General features: G+C 41.5%; 1 protein-coding gene across 3 annotated transcripts in view; it reads left to right on the top strand.

Moving 5' to 3' along the window:
- The window catches only part of KCNS3 (potassium voltage-gated channel modifier subfamily S member 3), a 54,272-nt gene that overhangs the window by 22,210 nt on the left and 11,747 nt on the right, over positions 1-20,315 (top strand). For 2 of the 3 annotated variants that reach the window (XM_054476355.2, XM_054476356.2), the window contains exons 2-3: positions 138-279; positions 16,781-16,972. The gene's annotated coding sequence lies outside the window, so the exon portion shown is untranslated. The remainder of the gene's footprint in view (positions 1-137; positions 280-16,780; positions 16,973-20,315) is intronic. The other variant, XM_054476357.2, reaches the window with a different exon arrangement.

The following is a 20,315-nucleotide window of genomic DNA, read 5'->3' as shown; positions in this document are numbered from 1 at the left end:
TAACAATTATAATAGCTAACATTTAATTGAACATTTTTATATCCCAAGCACAGAGTGTTTTATTTGTATTGTCTCATTTTTAATCCTCATAACTTGTCTGTGGTATCTGATATTTGGTATCCATGCTTTACAAATAGGGAAACTGAAGCTCAAAGAACCTAAATGACTGACCCAAGGTCACACAGCTAGTGAGTGCCGAATCCAGGATACCAACTCAAGCATTCTGGATCCAGAGTTTACCCTGAAGGCCAAAAGAGCCATGTGGGGACTTTAAGTATGGTGAGTAGGGTATAACTTAATCCAATGTGCATGTTAAGGGTAACTTCAGCTTAGTGTGAAGGAAGAATTTGAGGGTAGGGAATGGAAATAGGCCTAAGGCATGGGGGACAGTTAGGTGTCTGTTGTGGTGAATGAGTGGAAAAATACCGAGTATCTGTATTAAAGCAGATGCAGGAGCGATAGAAAAAAAAATCGGGTTGAGAGGCAATGGGGATGTGTATTTGCTCACCCTCAGTGCTGGCTGGCTGCCAACAGGCCTGCGTGGCAAGGGAAAAGGAGGAGGCTAGGATGATCTCCAGGTGTCTGGCCTGAGTAAGCGGGTATGAAGGGAATAGAGGATGAAGGGAAAGTGTGGATGTGCTTATTGTAAGGCCCCAGTGGGACATTCAGAAGGACACATCTGGTAAGCAGCTCTGTGAGTCTGGAATGCAAGAGGGAGACTGGGCTGGAGATGCACATCTGGGCTCCACTGTCAGATGACATTGGCCAATGAGAAGAGCAGAGGCACAAGGAGGAGGCCATGGTGGTGGGTGAGGCCGGGTGGGGAGAGGACACAAAGCTGGAGGCCTGCAGATTGTGTCCAGGCTGCAGGTGTCTTCAGCTTGGTTGATGATATTAAAACAGGAAGAACCATAGTGGCCAACATTTAAAACATTGGGGAAGTTTTTTATAAAAATAAAATTTGTTGGTGTTCTTGACAAATTGGGTGATCTGGCCACCTGATACCCACAGAAAAGGGACAACAGTTGGCCAGTGCCCTCCTTCAGCAAGACCGGTGCTCCCTAGTAGTTACAGTGGCCAGGTGTCCTCCTCCTCTCATTTTGGGTCCCTGCCTTGCTCCTGCAGGCATTTTATTAATATTTTGTGACCCCAGATTTAAGATTTGGGAAGAGGACACAGAGTTTCACAGAAAACTAAACATGAGCAGTCAGACAAGTAGGAGAGAACACAGCAAATGGTGTTAGTGAATTGCAGAAGCAGGGGAGGTCAGTAGGACAAATGCTATGGACAGATGCAGATATGCAGATTGGGAAGTGTCCTTTTGGTTTGGTCACCTGGAGATGCCCTTAACAAAAACGCTTAAAAATGGGGTATTAGGTCAAGAATTGTAGAATAAAAGGAAGGGTGAATGTAGAAAATAATTTCAAGAAGCTGTGTTACGGAGAGGAATTTGAGATTGGGAGACTGTGTGTGTGTGTGTGTGTGTGCGCGTGTGTGTGTGTTTTAATGTGAGTGACTTGAGTATGTCTATATAAGGATGTATTTGACATGAAATAGTACTTTACGTGTCCTTGACTTACATTTGATAAGAACTACAAAAAGTCTAGTCTTGGCTTTGGCTGATAGATTATTATTCTAAAACTGGTGGTTTTTATGAAAACAAAGCCCTCCAGCTTATAGGATGGGAAAAAGTGCTTTTTATACATCTATGCAAAGACAGCCCTGCCCCTTTAGATCTTTACTAGTGTTAAATGCATTTTTTACTAGTTTAATGTGTAAGCAGCCATGCCTTAAGATGGGCAATTTTACATTTTAACAACTGTAGGTTAAGTCAAGCAGTGTTAATGTGGTGATTTGCCACCTACACTTACTCATGAGTGTGTACACTGTCCGTTTCCTTTTAGTATTAGCCAAGTGGAATCTGTATGATGATCTTATCAGCCAGCATCACTTCTATTACAATCTGGGTTAGTGTGCTTTTATTGATTTTATGCCACATCCCCAATTTCTCCATGTACTTTTTGGTATTTGTTTTATGATATAATTTGATCCAGCCAATAACTTGTATGTGTGTGTATATTAGAACTTATCTATCTTGTCTTTAATAAAAACTCTCCTAATTAAGGAAAAAAATGTACCTGCCATCTGCAGTGGTTGGTAAATAAGCTACTTGTCTTCTGTGGTGACCACATTTCAAAAGCACATTTGTTGTGACTTTTCTTTTCTCCCAGTTAATGCAGTGGGCAAGAGAGACTTTAAAATTTCATACAGAATGGAAGCAGCCAGTAGCTAAGCTATTGGCAAATGTCAACCAACTCATTAATTCATTAATTCAGCAAATAAATTGTTAAGAATTTACCATGTGTCACATGAAGTTCTAGGGACTGTAATGCAGTGATATGTAAGACAGACACAAATCCCTGCACTCAGGGAGCTCATATTGGAGTGGAGAAGCAAGCAGTAAATAAGATAATGAAATTAAAAAGTATATGTCTAAGTATATTTTTGAGAGCGATAAATGCTGTGGATTAAAAATAAAGCAAGGAAGGGGGTCGAAGTTTTAGGGGGTTATCGACATTTTATTTTATTTTTTATTATACTTTAAGTTCTAGGGTACATGTGCACAGTGTGCAGGTTTGTTACATATGTATACATGTGCCATGTTGGTGTGCTGCACCCATTAACTTGTCATTTAACATTAGGTATATCTCCTAATGCTTTCCCTCCCCCTTCCCCCCACCCCACAACAGGCCCCGGTGTGTGATGTTCCCCTTCCTATGTCCAAGTGTTCTCATTGTTCAATTCCCACCTATGAGTGAGAACATGGAGTGTTTGGTTTTTGGTCCTTGTGATAGTTTGCTGAGAATGATGGTTTCCAGCTTCATCCATGTCCCTACAAAAGACCTAAACTCATCCTTTTTTATGGCTGCATAGTATTCCATGGTGTATATGTGCCACATTTTCTTAATCCAGTCTGTCATTGATGGACATTTGGGTTGTTTCCAAGTCTTTGCTATTGTGAATAGTGCTGCAATAAATATACGTGTGCATGGGTCTTTATAGCAGCATGTTTTATAATCCTTTGGGTATATACCCAGTAATAGGATGGCTGGGTCAAATGGTATTTCTAGATCGCTGAGGAATCCCCACACTGACTTCCACAGTGGTTGAACTAGTTTACAGTCCCACCAACAGTGTAAAAGTGTTCCTGTTTTTCCACATCCTCTCCAGCACCTGTTGTTTCCTGACTTGTTAATGATCGCCATTCTAACTAGTGTGAGATGGTATCTCATTGTGGTTTTGATTTGCATTTCTCTGATGGCCAGTGATGATGAGCATTTTTTCATGTGTCTTTTGGCTGCATAAATGTCTTCTTTTGAGAAATGTCTGTTCATATCCTTCGCCCACTTGTTGATGGGGTTGTTTGTTTTTTTCTTGTAAATTTGTTTGAGTTCATTGTAGATTCTGGATATTAGCCCTTTGTCAGATGAGTAGATTGCAAAAATTTTCTCCCATTCTGTAGGTTGCCTGTTCACTCTCATGGTAGTTTCTTTTGCTGTGCAGAAGCTCTTCAGTTTAATTAGATCCCATTTGTCAATTTTGGCTTTTGTTGCCATTGCTTTTGGTGTTTTAGACATGAAGTCCTTGCCCATGCCTATGTCCTGAATGGTATTGCCTAGGTTTTCCTCTATGATTTTTTATGGTTTTAGGTCAAACATTTAAGTCTTTAATCCATCTTGAATTAATTTTTGTATAAGGTATAAGGAAAGGATCCAGTTTCAGCTTTCTACATATGGCTAGCCAGTTTTCCCAGCACCATTGATTAAATAGGGAATCCTTTCCCCATTTCTTGTTTTTGTCAGGTTTTTCCAAGTTCAGATTGTTGTAGATGTGTGATATTATTTCTGAGGGCTCTGTTCTGTTCCATTGATCTATATCTCTGTTTTGGTACCAGTACCATGCTGTTTTGGTTACTGTAGCCTTGTAGTATAGTTTGAAGTCAGGTAGCATGATGCCTCCAGCTTTGTTCTTTTGGCTTAGTATTGTCTTGGTAATGTGGGCTCTTTTTTGGTTCCATATGAACTTTAAAGTAGTTTTTTCCAATTCTGTGAAGAAAGTCATTGGTAGCTTAATGGGGATGGCATTGAATCTATAAATTACATTGGGCAGTGTGGCCATTTTCACAATAATAATTCTTCCTATCCATGAGCATGGAATGTTCTTCCATTTGTTTGTATCCTCTTTTATTTCCTTGAGCAGTGGTTTGTAGTTCTCCTTGAAGAGGTCCTTCACATCCCTTGTAAGTTGGATTCCTAGGTATTTTATTCTCTTTGAAGTAATTATGAATGGGAGTTCACTCATGATTTGGCTCTCTGTTTGTCTGTTATTGGTGTATAAGAATGCTTGTGATTTTTGTACATTGATTTTGTATCCTGAGACTTTGCTGAAGTTGCTTATCAGCTTAAGGAGATTTTGGGCTGAGACAATGGGGTTTTCTAAATATACAATCATGTCATCTGCAAACAGGTACAATTTGACTTCCTCTTTTCCTAACTGAATGCCCTTTATTTTTTTCTCCTGCCTGATTGCCCTGGCCAGAATTTCCAACACTATGTTGAATAGGAGTGGTGAGAGAGGACATCCCTGTCTTGTGCCAGTTTTCAAAGGGAATGCTTCCAATTTTTGCCCATTCAGTATGATATTGGCTGTGGGTTTGTCATAAATAGCTCTTATTATTTTGAGATACATCTCATCAATGCCTAATTTATTGAGAGTTTTTAGCATGAAGGGCTGTTAAATTTTGTCAAAGGCCTTTTCTGCATCTAACGAGATAATCATGTGGTTTTTGTCTTTGGTTCTGTTTATATGCTGGATTACGTTTATTGATTTGCATATGTTGAACCAGCCTTGCATCCCAGGGATGAAGCCCACTTGATCATGGTGGATAAGCTTTTTGATGTGCTGCTGGATTTGGTTTGCCAGTATTTTATTGAGGATTTTCGCATCGATGTTCATCAGGGATATTGGTTTAAAATTCTCTTTTTTTGTTGTGTCTCTGCCAGGCTTTGGTATCAGGATGATGCTGGCCTCATAACATGAGTTAGGGAGGGTTACCTCTTTTTCTATTGATTGGAATAGTTTCAGAAGGAATGGTACCAGCTCCTCCTTGTACCTCTGATAGAATTCGGCTGTGAATCCGTCTGGTCCTGGACTTTTTTTGGTTGGTAGGCTATTAATTATTGCCTCAATTTCAGAGCCTGTTATTGGTCTATTCAGGGATTCAACTTCTTCCTGGTTTAATCTTGGGAGGGTGTATGTGTCCAGGAATTTATCCATTTCTTCTAGATTTTCTAGTTTATTTGCATAGAGGTGTTTATAGTATTCTCTGATGGTAGTTTGTATTTCTGTGGGATCGGTGGTGATATCCCCTTTATCATTTTTTATTGTGTCTATTTGGTTCTTCTCTCTTTTCTCCTTTATCAGTCTTGCTAGTCGTCTATCAATTTTGTTGATATTTTCAAAAAACCAGCTCCTGGATTCATTGATTTTTTGAAGGGTTTTTTGTGTCTCTATCTCCTTCAGTTGTTCTCTGATCTTAGTTATTTCTTGCCTTCTGCTAGCTTTTTAATGTGTTTGCTCTTGATTCTCCAGTTTTTTAATTGTGATGTTAGGGTGTCTATTTTAGATCTTTCCTGCTTTCTCTTGTGGGCATTTAGTGCTATAAATTTCCCTCTACACACTGCTTTAAATGTCCCAGAGATTCTGGTATGTTGTGTCTTTGTTCTCATTAGTTTCAAAGAACATCTTTATTTCTGCCTTCATTTCATTATGTACCCAGTAGTCATTCAGGAGTGGGTTGTTCAGTTTCCATGTAGTTGAGTGGTTTTGAGTGAGTTTCTTCATCCTGAGTTCTAGTTTGATTGCACTGTGGTCTGAGAGACAGTTTGTTATAATTTCTGGTCTTTTACATTTGCTGAGGAGTCCTTTACTTCCAACTATGTGGTCAATTTTGGAATAAGTGTGATGTGGTGCTGTGAAGAATGTATATTCTGTTGATTTGGGGTTCTGTAGATGTCTATTATGTCTGCTTGGTGCAGAGCTGAGTTCAATTCCTGGATATCCTTGTTAACTTTCTGTCTTGTTGATCTGTCTAATGTTGACAGTGGGGTGTTAAAGTCTCCCATTATTATTGTGTGGGAGTCTGAGTCTCTTTGTAGCTCTCTAAGGACTTGCTTTATGAATCTGGGTGCTCCTGTATTGGGTGCATATATATTTAAGATAGCTAGCTCTTCTTGTTGAATTGATCCTTTTACCATTATGTAATGGCCTTCTTTGTCTCTTTTGATCTTTGTTGGTTTAAAGTCTGTTTTATCAGAGACTAGGATTGCAACCACTAGTTTCTTTTGCTTTCCATTTGCTTGGTAGCTCTTCCTCCATCCCTTTATTTTGAGCCTACGTGCGTCTGTGCACGTGAGATGGGTCTCCTGAATACAGCACACTGATGGGTCTTGACTCTTTATCCAATTTGCCAGTCTGTGTCTTTTAATTGGAGCATTTAGCCCATTTACATTTAAGGTTAATATTGTTATGTGTGAATTTGATCCTCTCATTATGATGTTAGCTGGTTATTTTGATTGTTAGTTGATGCAGTTTATTCCTAGCATCGATGGTCTTTACAATTTGTCATGTTTTTGCAGTGGCTGTTACCAGTTGTTCCTTTCCATGTTTAGTGCCTCCTTCAGGAGCTCTTGTAAGGCAGGCCTGGTGGTGACAAAATCTCTCAGCATTTGCTTGTCTGTAAAGGATTTTATTTCTCCTTCGCTTATGAAGCTTAGTTTGGCTGGATATGAAATTCTGAGTTGACAATTCTTTTCTTTGAGAATGTTGAATATTGGCCCCCACTCTCTTCTGGCTTGTAGAGTTTCTGCCGAGAGATCCGCTGTTAGTCTGATGGGCTTGTCTTTGTGGGTAACCCGACCTTTCTCTCTGGCTGCCCTTAACATTTTTTCCTTCATTTCAACTTTGGTGAATCTGACAATTATGTGTCTTGGAGTTGCTCTTCTCGAGGAGTATCTTTGTGGTGTTCTCTGTATTTCCTGAATTTGAATGTTGGCCTGCCTTTCTGGATTGGGGATGTTCTCCTAGATAATATCCTGCAGAGTGTTTTCCAACTTGGTTCCATTCTCCCCATCACTTTCAGGTACACCAATCAGGCGTAGTGGTCTTTTCACATAGTCCCATATTTCTTGGAGGCTTTGTTCATTTCTTTTTACTCTTTTTTCTCTAAACTTCTCTTCTCACTTCATTTCATTCATTTGATCTTCAATCACTGATACCCTTTCTTCCAGTTGATCGAATCGGCTACTGAAGCTTGTGCATTTGTCGCGTAGTTCTTGTGCCATGGTTTTCAGCTCCATCAGGTCATTTAAGGACTTCTCTACACTGGTTATTCTCAGTAGCCATTCTTCTAATCTTTTTCAAGGTTTTTAGCTTCTTTGCGTTGGGTTCGAACTTCCTCCTTTAGCTCCGAGAAGTTTGATCGTCTGAAGCCTTCTTTTCTTAACTCGTCAAAGACATTCTCCATCCAGCTTTGTTCCATTGGTGGCGTGGAGCTGCATTACTATGGAGGGGGAGAGGTGCTCTGATTTTTAGAATTTTCAGTTTTTCTGCTCTGTTTTTTCCCCATCTTTGTGGTTTTATCTACCTTTGGTGTTTGGCAATGGTGACGTACAGATGGGGTTTTGGTGTGGATGTCCTTTCTGTTTGTTAGTTTTCCTTCTAACAGTCAGGACCCTCATCTGCAGGTCTGTTGGAGTTTGCTAGAGGTCCACTCCAGACCCTGTTTGCCTGGGTATCAGCCGTGGAGGCTGCAGAACAGCAAATATTGCTGAACAGCAAATGTTGCTGCCTGATCGTTCCTCTGGAAGCTTTGTCTCAGAGGGGTACCCGGCCGTGTGAGGTGTCAATCTGCCCCTACTGGGGGTGCCTCCCAGTTAGGCTGCTCGTGGGTCAGGGACTCACTTGAGGAGGCAGTCTGTCCATTCTCAGATATCAAACTCCATACTGGGAGAACCACTACTCTCTTCAAAGCTGTCAGACAGGGACATTTAAGTCTGCAGAGGTTTCTACTGCCTTTTATTTGGCTGTGCTCTGCCCCAGAGGTGGAGTCTACAGAGGCAGGCAGGCCTCCTTGAGCTGCAGTGGCCTCCACCCAGTTCGGGCTTCAGGGCCACTTTGTTTACCTACTCAAGCCTCAGCAATGGCGGGCGCCCCCCCCCCGCCCCAGCCTCGCTGCCGCCTTGCAGTTCTATCTCAGAATGCTGTTCTAGCAATGATCGAGGCTTCGTGGGTGTGGGACCCTCCAAGCCAGGCGTGGGATATAATCTCCTGGTGTGCTGTTTGCTAAGACCGTTGGAAAAGTGCAGTATTAGGGTGGGAGTGACCTGATTTTCCAGGTGCCATCTGTCACCCCTAACCTTAGCTAGGAAAGGGAATTCCCTGACCCTTTGTTCTTCCCGGGTGAGGCAATGCCTTGCCCTGCTTCAGCTCACACTCAGTGGGCTGCACCCACTGTCCTGCCCCCACTGTCTGACGAGCCCCAGTGAGATGAACCCGGTACGTCAGTTGGAAATGCAGAAATCACTTGTCTTCTGCGTTGCTCACGCTGGGAGCTGTAGACTGGAGCTGTTCCTATTCAGCCATCTTGGAACTGCCCCACCTCAGGTTATTGACATTTTAGATAGGCTAACTGAGGAAGGTCTTGTTGAGAAAATATCATTTGAGTGAAGACTTGAGGGAAGTGAGAGGGCAAGCCATGCAGAAGAAAGAACATTCCAGGCAGAGGGATCAGCCACTGCAGAGGCCCTGAATTAGGATGTGGCTCACTTGGCATGATAAGCATTAGCAAGGAGACCAGGATGACAGATGGGAATGACAGAGGGTGAGAGGAGTAGGAGGTAAGATAAGACAAATGAAGTTAGGGGAGGGCGGATGGTGAGCACTTTGACTCTGAGTAGGATGGAAGCCACTGGAGGGTTGAACATAGGAGGGACATGATGTGATGCACATTTTAACAGGATCTCTAGCTAAAGGATTCTTAATCCTTCCTTTTGTCATGAACGCCTTTGGGAGTCTGAGAAAGCCTATGGACCCCTTTTCAGAATAGCGTGTTTAAACACAAAAGATGAAACCTACGGGATGTAAAGGAATCCAGTTATGTTGAAATGCAATTACCAAAATAGTAAAAGCAATTTATGAGTTAGCAATATATTTGCTTATTAATTCTTTAAATAAAATCTAGCAGTAGGTCTATAACTACTGTGATTCCAAAGTAATAATGAGTATAAATGATATTTTGAGATCTCTGCAATAACTCTGATAGGATATGCAGCTATTCATACTTCTATTGGTGTGAAGTCATTGGCACTGGTAATACACACTACCCTGGGCCAATGCTTGCATTTTTAATGGAAGGAATTGCTAAAATTTTAGTTAGAGATTGGTGAAAATAAATATTTTTTTCTGTCTAAATTCAAGGACCTCCTGAATTTCAACACAGACCCCCTACTCTAACTCTTAGGTGAACAGATTAAATGGAATACAAAAGAGGAGAGGGATGAAGTAATGAAATGTTGCTGTTTCTGTTGTTGTCTGCATATCAGTTGGCACTACTGGAATTCACTGCTTGCCATTTCAGATCACTGGGATTCTTGGTGGATTGGCACACCCAGTGGAAGTGTCTACTTTTTTTTTTTTTTAAATGTTCTAGGAAGAGCATTAACTCCAAGAGCTCTTTATAGTCTCTGATTGGTTCCTTGTGGCTAAATCTTTCAGGAGGCCTGAGGTGTGGTCCTTTTGTAGCCGCAGATTCTCTGTATGGCCACAGGCAATCAATCCATTCTCCTCTCCCATAGGCAACTCTTACTTTGGTATTCCTAGTTCACAAAGATGTGAATAGTACAGGCAGAGTTCTTCATATTTTAAAAGAAATAATCTGTATAAATAGCTCTAGGTCATAGGCTACTTCCTATAGCCCAAGTCTACCATTTTCTGCTCTCTGTCCATACCACGAGCTTTCCTGCCACCATGCTTTTGTGTGTTCTTTTCTCTCCTTGGAGAAGAGCCTTCTTACCCTTACCTGGCTCCTTTACTTGTTCATACCTGACTCGCTCTTCAAGGATTAGCTCCAAATACTACCTATTCATGTAGTTGTCCCTGCTTCCTTATCTCGAGGGACTCTACCTCTTCTGAACTTCCTCAATACCTTCTCTGTACCTTTTCCCATGCCTGACATACTACTGCACCTTGTATTGCAGTTATTTATTTACCCATTTACCCTCCTTTTTGTTCTTCTCAGCTCCTGTAAGCTTTGAGGGCAAGATCCATGTTATCTTTTGGCCTTGGTAGTTCCCAGGATACTGCCTGTCATAAAGCAGCCATGAATGAACAGCAGCAGCTCAGGATAGTGGAGGGCTTTGGCTGGGGGCTGGGGATCCTTTCTCATGTGAATCTATAAATTCATTTGATATCTATATCATTCCCCTTTTCCTCTGCCCAAATGCTGACTGGAGCTGCTTATGACCTTTTATTTTTCTATGTAAAAATAACTATTTTCATGAATATTTTATAATACCTCTTTATTTAAAGTAAGAAATGTATACAATGTTGACAGATAGACAGTAGAAAGCAAAAATCACTCCAAATTCCATTATCCAGAGACAATGAATTTAACATTTTGGTATATATTCTCATTTACTCTAAAAAGACATATTTTACAAAGATAGGATCATGCTGTATATTGTATCATAATTATTTCTCTTTTGTACTTAGCATATTGTGACTTTTTAATGGTTTTTCATACAGTAGAGCTGTAGTAGCTAAGAGAACGGCTTTGAAGCATTATTGTTTGGGTTCGAATCATGGAGTTGTCACTTAATAGCTGTTGACTCCCTAAAATCAGTTAACTTCTCTATTTACCAGTTTCTCCATCTGCAAAATGAATGCAATAAAAACACCACTTGCCTGAGTGCTGCAAGGATTAAATAGATTTAGACATGTAAAAAGCACAGGGCCAGACTTAGTATAAGGAACCTGTAACTTCTGTAACTTTTATTATTTCAGCATTTTTAATGGCTACAGAGTATTCATTGCATGGCTACCCCTAGTCTATTTAATCATTCCTCTACTGATGGACGTGCAGGCTGTCTTTGACATTTCACTCTTACGAATAATTAATGATGCAGTGAACAACCTTGTACATGCATCTTTCAATGCTTGTCTGATTTATTTCTTCAGGACACATGCCAAAATGTGAAACCCTGGGATTTTGTGATACACATTGCTATGATGTCCTCCAGAAAGGTTTCTTTAAGAAGTTTTCACTGCTGTTATTGTATGATACTTTCCTGCTCACTCCAAAGCTGCTTGCTTTCAGTTCCTCTTTATTGGCCTGTGTTAGTGCAGTCATTTGATGCATTCAAATGGGACAGCCCTAACCTCTGTCTCCAGCTAGCCATGTGGTAGGGAGATGACTACAAGGTAGATGGAGCCAGTGCAGTTCCTTTCTGTGGCCAGGAGCAGTTGCATGGACCACTCAAAATGACCCTAGAGCCCTGTCAACACTCAGTGACTGTGTGGTGCCTCCTTCTATGAGGTGCACACCCTTCCCCAGGGAAGCTCCTGGTCTGCCTTTCTCTCCTTTCCTTTCTCTAGATTTTCTTGCCAAGGCAACACAGCTGCGTCCCTGCTGCCTGCCCTCCATTCCCCAGGGGGAGGTTGTCTAGAAACAGAGCAGGAGGAAAGGAAGGTGGTGTTTAGTTACCCATGCATCAAGTCTTGGGATTTCTGCAGTTGGTATGGCATTTACTCACTCTGAATGACCAAGAAAAATATAATTTATACTAACCTTTCAAAAATAATTTAGAGACTTTGCTTTAGAAAGCACTTACTGGTTTGTCCCTGAATATATTAGACCCTGAGAAGTTTTCATTTTCTTTTAGGGACAGATTTTAAAAAATCATGTTAATTCAAGGATTTGCCATATTAACTTAAGGTACTTCTTGAAATTTGACAGTTAAATTTGGACAGAGTGAGTAGTGGAGGGATATTCTTAGTAATGCCCTGTCTGAATCAACTGGAAGATGTTTGATTCTGATTGCTTTGGATTATAGGATTTAAATATCAGTATAATTTTTTTCTAGCACACTAAATCCAATTATGGCAGTATGATTATGATATTTTAATTTTATTTAAGCAAAACACTGGGTGACAGTTTTCAATAGTTAAGCCAGGTAGAGGTAAGGTTGGATTTCACCTTTTGTTATTATTCATATAATTTTATTGCTCTCAGATTTTATTAAAAGTAGGTCTGTGGTTGATGATGAATGGTAGCAAGACTACAAAACTGACATGAATTTGCATTTTTTCCAGGGACACCAATTAGTTTCCACAAGGTTGGAGCTTCAGTCAGGAGTGGGCGTATTCAGCAGGCTGAATAGCCTACCTGCAGAAAGCTGCAGCAGGCTGTAGATCTGAAACTAGATTAGTGCATATGCACAGTATATCATTCTGGCACTGAAAATGTTAGCAAATTTAAGACAGACTCACTAACCTTTAGACTCAAATTGCATGAAGCATGGTTTGAGTTTCAACAAAAGGCTAAACTTGCTTTTATCTTTCTTCATTTTTAAAGTTTTGGTTGTATGACACTGGAAATTCCATGACTGAATTCTAAAAGAACAAGTGTTGGGAGGGTATCCCCAGCCCCTGTCAGCGGATGAAGTATTAGTACAATTTGTCATTCCAAGCCTTCTGACCTTCCAGCTCCCAAACAGGTGCCTGAGGCTCTTTTACTCTACTTGTAGAGCATTGGTTCTCAAGTGGGGATGATTTTGATCTCCAAGGGATATTGGCAGTATCTGGAGGCATTTTTGGTTGTCACAGCATTGTGATGGGTGGGTGGTGTACAACTGGCATCTAGTAGATGAAGGCTAGGGGTGCTGCTAAACACTCTACAGTGAATGGGACAGCCTCCACAAGAAAGAATTACCTGGCCCCACAATGCCAATAGTGCCGAGGCTGAGACATCCTGCCATAGAAGTTTTCAAGGTCAGGATATCTCCAGATAAGCCAGCCGGCTGCCAGGAGGGTACTCACAGGTCCCATTTCCCAGGTAAGATTATCACAGGTCAGGTTGGAGTCAGCTATCTCTTAGCCTTGCAACTTCAGAATTTCACCTCAGGTGTCCCAGAGCTGATCAAACTGTAGGAGGTTGACTTGCATTGAAACTCACAGGAAATTGCATAAATACACCTCTTCCTGTCTTACTAAGTTCCAGTACAGTCATAGACAGAACTAGCAGACAGAGTAGACACTTGTGTTGGCCGCATAGCTCGTTTGCTCCTGATAGCAAGGTGTGTGGGAACCCAGATCAGCAGGAGGCGCCTCAGGGAGCCTGGAGTCAGAACAAAGGGAAGTCTTTGGGGATTATAAAGATACCTGAAACTCCGAGGTCTTGACTTTCAAAACCCCCCTCTTGAGATGTCCCACCATTGGGGTTGGACATGCTGAGTCTTCAGGATAAGACTCTTCTGTTTTCACCACTGCTGGGATTGGTCGTGGGAACCAGCCTCAGTCTTTCACACTTTCCTTCTCTGCTGCTACTACTTACCAGCTGCCTTTCATTATCCATATTTATTCTTTTCATTAATTTATTCTTTAGTCTTGTTGGCTCAGGGAAGAGGAATTGGTTCAAAAAATGTGTCATGCACTACTCTGACAGGGATAATTAATATGAAGATTGATATTAGGACACCGTCCCTAATTGGAGTCTTTCTCAGTCTAGAGGGTGGCACTGATGTGACAACATTTCAGAAGATTGTGGGCAAGACAGTGATGGGGCCACACAGGATTCCGTGCAAGCACAGAGGACACAGACCTACGGTGTATTGTCACTTGGAGTGTCTGCTTTGATCTATTAGGCGCTGATTTTGTAGTTTTTGGAGGGCAACCTTATTCCTATGATTCTGAGACCTGGGAGAATGGTACAGGGAGTCATTCTCACTCATGTGGACTGTCTGCTGTCCATTTGCTTTTCCCTGGGTTCTGTTCCAAGATTGGGTGTCAGGTGTCTGGAAGATGAAAGAGTCTAATATGCCACTTAGTCATTACCTTTTCCCTCTCAATAATGGAGGCAGTCAGTTGTTCACTTTTGAATGCTGTAGTCAACCCACCAGGAAATGCAGCCAGCCTGGAGGGAAGTAGAAGGATGATGCAGAGAGTTTTGTGAAGAAAGGAGGGAATTCTGCAGAGGGTGGCAATATTTGAGTGAGCTTGATGTGTTTTCCAGGATCGGGCTGAATCACTCAGCAAAGTCAGAAACCTGTTAAGTGCTAAGTCACAAACAATGCTCTCTTCTTTTGAATAGGCCAACACTGATCGGGCTGGTAGGAACATAGAGAAATGGAAACACTGGATGGGATTGTTAGGGAGGAATGGGAGGATATGTTGAATGGACACATTTTTCTTCCCCAAAGCCTACTGGCTTGCGTCATGTTCTGCTCACTCCCCCCAATCCCTGCTTGACCTTCCCCAACAACTAAGAGGGGTCTTGATTTTCCACACTAATTGAACTCAGGCATTCTACCTGAGTTTAACTCCTGGCTGTGGTACACCTTAGGTTTAGGACTTTGGACAAATCACTTCTCTGAGCCTCAATGTCCCCCATATAAAATGGGGATAATACCACTTATAATGGCTGAGGGCAGAGGAGATGTGTATAAAAATCCTAAAAAGGTACTTAGCTTCTTGTGGGTCTCAGAAGATGCTAGTTATAATTTTATGTTGAGAAGTCACACTTAGAATGTGAATGCTCTTAGAGGGGTGCTAATTTACATAAATTCATAACAAGAGGTATTGTCTGGTATTACATCTTTTCTGAAACTCCAGTTTTTTGGATAGGAATCATGGTGATGGAAAATGGGGCAAGGCACAGGAATTCTGAGTTTTGTGGGGAGGGAGAGAGAAAGGGACAGCCTGGGATGTCATTTAAAGGCCCATTAGGTACCAGTGCTATAAAAAGGATACACTTGGCTAACCTCTCAGTCTGTCCGTGGACCAGCCCTGACCTTCCTGTGGTAAGCCAGGGCAATGAACTTTAGGCAGTGCTTGGGGATTCTTAGAAATGCTGCATAGCCTAAATATTTGGTTATTTTTTCTTTAGTAATTAATATAGTGATTTATTAATTACCTCTCAGCCAGATTAATCCCACCTTCCCTTAAAATGTGCTACAGTTGGAAAGGCATCTGATAGGGAAAGGAAGACTACGTGTGTGCTATATCCTTTTACCAAGGTGCAGCAGCAGTTCTGTATCTCATTGGAATGCAGAGAACTGAGGCTGACCCAAGGACATGCCACTGAGAGGCTATGAAGGAGGAGGAGGGAGAAAGGAGGAGGAGGGAGAAAGGAGGAGGAGGAGGAAGGGGAGGAGGAGGAAAGCGTGGAGGAGGAAGGAGGAGGAGTTTAGCACCTGAATTGATTTTACTTACCCTGTTGAGATTTCTCTACCTCCTCTGCTAAGTGTTCCATCTTACAATTTCAGTTTGGGTGGAGCTGCATTTTGCTTCTGGATCTTTCTTCAGTATAATCTCTGTTGGAGGTGGGAATTTACCCTTCTGCAAAGTCCAGATGTGCTGAAGGATTGCTCTGCGGTTGTTGGGACAACTTGGAAACCGTGTTCCTGCTTCATTCCCCCTCCATTGCCCCTTGATGTTGTTAGGATGCTATTCACTTGTTTATTTGGTTTTGGGCCTGAGAGCTCTTGAGGGACTGGGGACAGGCACTGCATCTGGTTTATAATCCCAGTGCCTAAGATAATGCCCAGCAGATCATAAACCACAGTGAATGTTTGTTTAATGACAGGCCTAGCCAGAGGCACTTTTTTTTTAAATCAGAATCAATATTTTCTTCTTCTTTTTTTTTCCCTCCCCCTTTTGGACCTGGTGTTGATTGAAAAACATGAAAATCAATGGATGGATGCTTAGAAGCTAGTACCAATGTATGGGAATGCATCAGCATGAAGCAAGGCTTGCCTGGGTGGAAACTGGAATTTTTTTGCTTTTTAAAATTTATTCAGAGAGATAAACTGAAATTTGGCTTTTTATTTGTTGTGACAGAAACTTAAAACATGCTCCCAACACGCACTTCATATACATAACCACACACATAAACTGTGATTGCACCTGTGTCATTTCTGATCTGTGAAATATAATAATGGGCAAATAAAGCAAAATTGAATTTGGCCAGCCTTTGAAATCTATTGATTTCAAATTAGAGCAGCAGTGTTAATTCTATTATAGCAGTAATACCCAGAAGTTAGATTTTGAAATGGATTAGAATGCGTTCATTTAGAAGCTTACAAGTATATCCTTGATGAATTAGCTAGGAGAATAACACTTCTATAAGAAACCTTGTGGGAGTAGGTAACTGCAGCCCTAATTCTAGTGCCTGGTTTTATCTAGATGTTTTAGTGGCCTCTGTCAGTAGAGGAATCCTAAGACTTTCACTACTGTTGAGTTCTGAGAATCCTTAAACCTAGCACATGTCCAATGGCAGTGATGGTTCCACAGGGGGAAGAGACCACCCCCCACTTGCTGAGAATTAGATGGGGCTTTCAGATTTGAGTCTCATCAGCAAAGTGCCCAGAGTGTTGATCCTTAGGTAGAGTGTCTTGGGTGTATTTCTTCCTTGCAGTTACAGCTTGGCTGATGGTTTTTTCTGCAGGTGAGAGTGATTTGCCAGTGATTGCTTTGGCCTGTACGACCAGAGAACAGGATTCTTCCCTTCTTTTTGGCCACCAAATGCCTATGTGCACCACACATTCCAGTGTGCTGAGAAGGGCAGAGCTTCTTGGATGATGATGGACGTCCCACCGGGCAGGATGAAGGCAGAGCGTGTGGCATCTCCACCTCAAGGGTAAGAGTTGCCATTCTATCTTATTTTCTCAAGCACCCATTATTTATCAAAGGAGGATGAGAATGAGCCTTACAGTGTAGTGAGAAAGATGAAAGTTAGATACTTCTGATGGTCAAATCCACTGGGCAGTTGGGACAGATGACTATGGGAAGAAAAGTGTTGGTCTCAAAGGATTAGATTGGAGTTATATTAAGGGACACCACTGGCCAACTTTAGAAAATGCTGTGGTTCACATTTCCTCCCTCTCCCTTTTTTGACATTTATAGTTCAGACTTGAGAGAATGACACTACTGTTATTGTAACTAGATTCCATTTGTGTTCATGTTAGCCAGTCTGGCTTAAAATGTGTGTTGTGGACTGGAATTGGTCAGAGTCTGGCTCAGGTCACAGACTGGGTAGCTCATCAGATGTACCTGGCCCAGAGGCACATCTTTGTTTGAGCCACATAATGCTTAAAACATGCTGGATCAGTTCTAACTAAACTTGCGATATTCCACATAAGGATCAGGGTTTCCAGGTTCTCCTGGGAAGACAGAATGATATGTCTGTACTGGGCCTCTGTTCCTAAAAAGGATTCTAGTGCTGAGTAGCCTCTGCCTCTTAGACAAGTGGGGACAGTTCACCACCATCCCCAACCATCTCATTTGTTTGACTTGTTTGGTCACCGGAGGTATTTAATTTTGCCATGCCTGTTCTAGATCTTTCTGCTAGCTCTTTGACAAAAGTAGTAATAGCCTTTGTTAATTCCTCCAGATAAAAGCAAGTATCTTTTACTAGATTATGGGCAGCACTTAGTATAAGGGGCTATAGCTGTAAGAGGATAATACATGGTCCCTTCCACAGCGAAGCTTGGAGTCTAGAGTGAGCAACAATCAGACTTGTGGGGAATAAGGAGAATTGTAGATAACATCATAACGCCTTGTGATATGTGCTAAAATCAAGGTGTACACAAATGGGCTGTGGGAGAGGGTAGAGAAGAGAGAATCATTAATTTGGCCTGGGCCCAAATTCTCCAAAACTCCCTCCCCTGGGCAGCAGAGCTTTCCCATGACAGACCTCTGTATGTGCATGATTCCAAGCAACCTGGCTCAGCTGGAGATGTGATGGAGTATTTACAGCAGGGCTAGGGTCCCCTCTTGTGGTAAAGTCCAGGTTTTTCCTGTTTCTGTTTGAAAAGCTATCATCTACGATTCTTTGCTTTTTACAAAGAGGACAGCTTTCAGGTTGTTTGGCTCACTAAATCACTCAGCCTTCTGAGCAGCTCTCTGCTTGGAGATGAGCTGTGTGAATTACAGAGATCCCTGGAGTTTCCAGAGAGTAGCAGTCACACTAAATACAGATCCAGAGGGAGTGAGTACAACTTTAATGTGATTGTACTAGTTGGTGGGAGTAAGAGAAGGGAAGGGAATAGGGGAAGGAAGTGGGGGAAGGTAGAAATACTGTTATATCAGTCTTTTATTTTTGGAACACAGTTTTACATGTGTCTTGTGCTTTATGTTTTCAAAAGACTTTTACATTTGTTATTTTATCCTCAAGGTGGGTTTATAAACTCCTTCTATAGATGAAGACTCCACCTGCCCAAGGTCATGCAGATAAAAAGAGGCAGCTCAGACACAAGTTTTCAGAATCCTAGTCTTTCCCTCTTTTTTGCTAGTTGATGCTGATAATTCAGCATGAATAAGAGGACATGCTGTTTTTGTTTTGTTAAGTTCAACATTTAAACGTTGCATTCAGTTTATGAATGCTCTGAAATAGAGCACCCTGGGACCCTGCAAACTATCTGGACCTGTGTCATTCGTGTGTTGTCCGACTGTGGCCCATGCTGTCAGAACATGTCCAGTGCAGAACAGACCTGGCAGGGAGTTTTCTTGCCTGACTGTTTGGCCGGTGGGACTCACGCTTTACAGCAAGACTTCCTCAGTGGACTGGGCTGCACCACTTGGAAAGCTACTGGAGGTATTGGCTCCATGTAGGAGCCTCACCATGCTCAGACAATGCTGTAAGAGGAGACTGTTACCGGGGAGGCGCCTGGTAGGAGATTGGTAAGGAGGAGACATGGGTATGGATTGAGTTTAGGTTTCCAATTCTGTTTGCATTTGCTTGGTTTTTCCATTTTGTATATCCCCACATGGCATAACCAGAAATTGAATTTAGCATGACCTACTCTTTAAAAAAATCAAAATGAGCTTTCTTTTTAAATTTAATAGAATAAAAGAAAACTCTTAGAAGAATGTTCCAAAAAGAAGGCAGTGTTAAATGCTGAAAATGGTGTATTTTTTTCTTTGATGAAAAAGGATTAATGTAGATTTTTGGACATCTACAAAACAAGAAGGAAAAACAAATCTGGGTTTTTATTTACTTTTATGAAATTGATACCAAAAAAGCAGTTCTGTCCAGTAAGACAAACTGGCTTGTATTATAATACTTTCATTACTTTTCTGAGCAAAGCAGGTGCATTATCAGAGACAGCCATGAGCTTGTGTGTATGTGTATGAGTCAGCCTTGAAAAGACACAATTTTGAGAATATTTTCTTAGGTGAGTTTGAGAGCATGAAGCAACAAGAGCAGGAAGTGGACCAAGAGGAGGCGAATAAGAGGTTAATGGCTTTGAAAAAGCTTTACGGGGTGCCAGTTGGAGACAACTGAATCAATGGTAGTTTTTATTTTAAGCTCCCAGGGAGTTTCTTGGATTTTTGATATATTTTTCTTCTTTTCAATCTTATAAACACCAAGAGGGGCAAGGCGGTCAAATACTGTATATATAGTGTTCTCACCATGAGTGATGTGGGTTGATATTAAGGAGGAGAATCAATACAGTGAAGCTAAGTTTAGATTTAAGAAGAGAATGAAAATAGCAGTTGGGTCTTCTACTTTGTGGCCAATGCCACTGTACCCTCAGATGTGCCTGATTTTAGACCCCATGTGTCTTCAGCATGTGAATGTCAATCTCCTTACAGTATGGCTGACATAATATGCAAATGAGAACATCAGCCAGTCTCTACCTCCTCCCACTTAAAGAAAATAAACTTTAAATACTCATATTTGAGGCATTGTGGAAAGAGTCTGCCCCATAAAAGCTGGACAACGTTGGGCAAATTCTGAGCCTCAGATGTCCCCATTTGCAACATGGGAGTCTAAGGTCTATGACTTAGGGCTGTTAGAGAATTAAAGAAAATGATTCATTCATTCAGTTACATGTACTCATTGCCTGCTAGTGCCTATGTACTGCACCAGTTGTTGAGAATAAAAGAGTGAATAATAGTGTATATGAAAGCACTTACCAGAGTGCATAGCCTGAAAAAGATGCTTAGCACATTTTTCTTAAAACATTTTTAATGGAGAA

Source organism: Pongo pygmaeus, chromosome 12 (genome assembly GCF_028885625.2).
Source record: "Pongo pygmaeus isolate AG05252 chromosome 12, NHGRI_mPonPyg2-v2.0_pri, whole genome shotgun sequence".
Lineage (NCBI taxonomy): Eukaryota > Metazoa > Chordata > Mammalia > Primates > Hominidae > Pongo > Pongo pygmaeus.
Note: the sequence above shows the minus strand (reverse complement) of the source record. Positions and strands in the feature narration are given on the sequence as shown.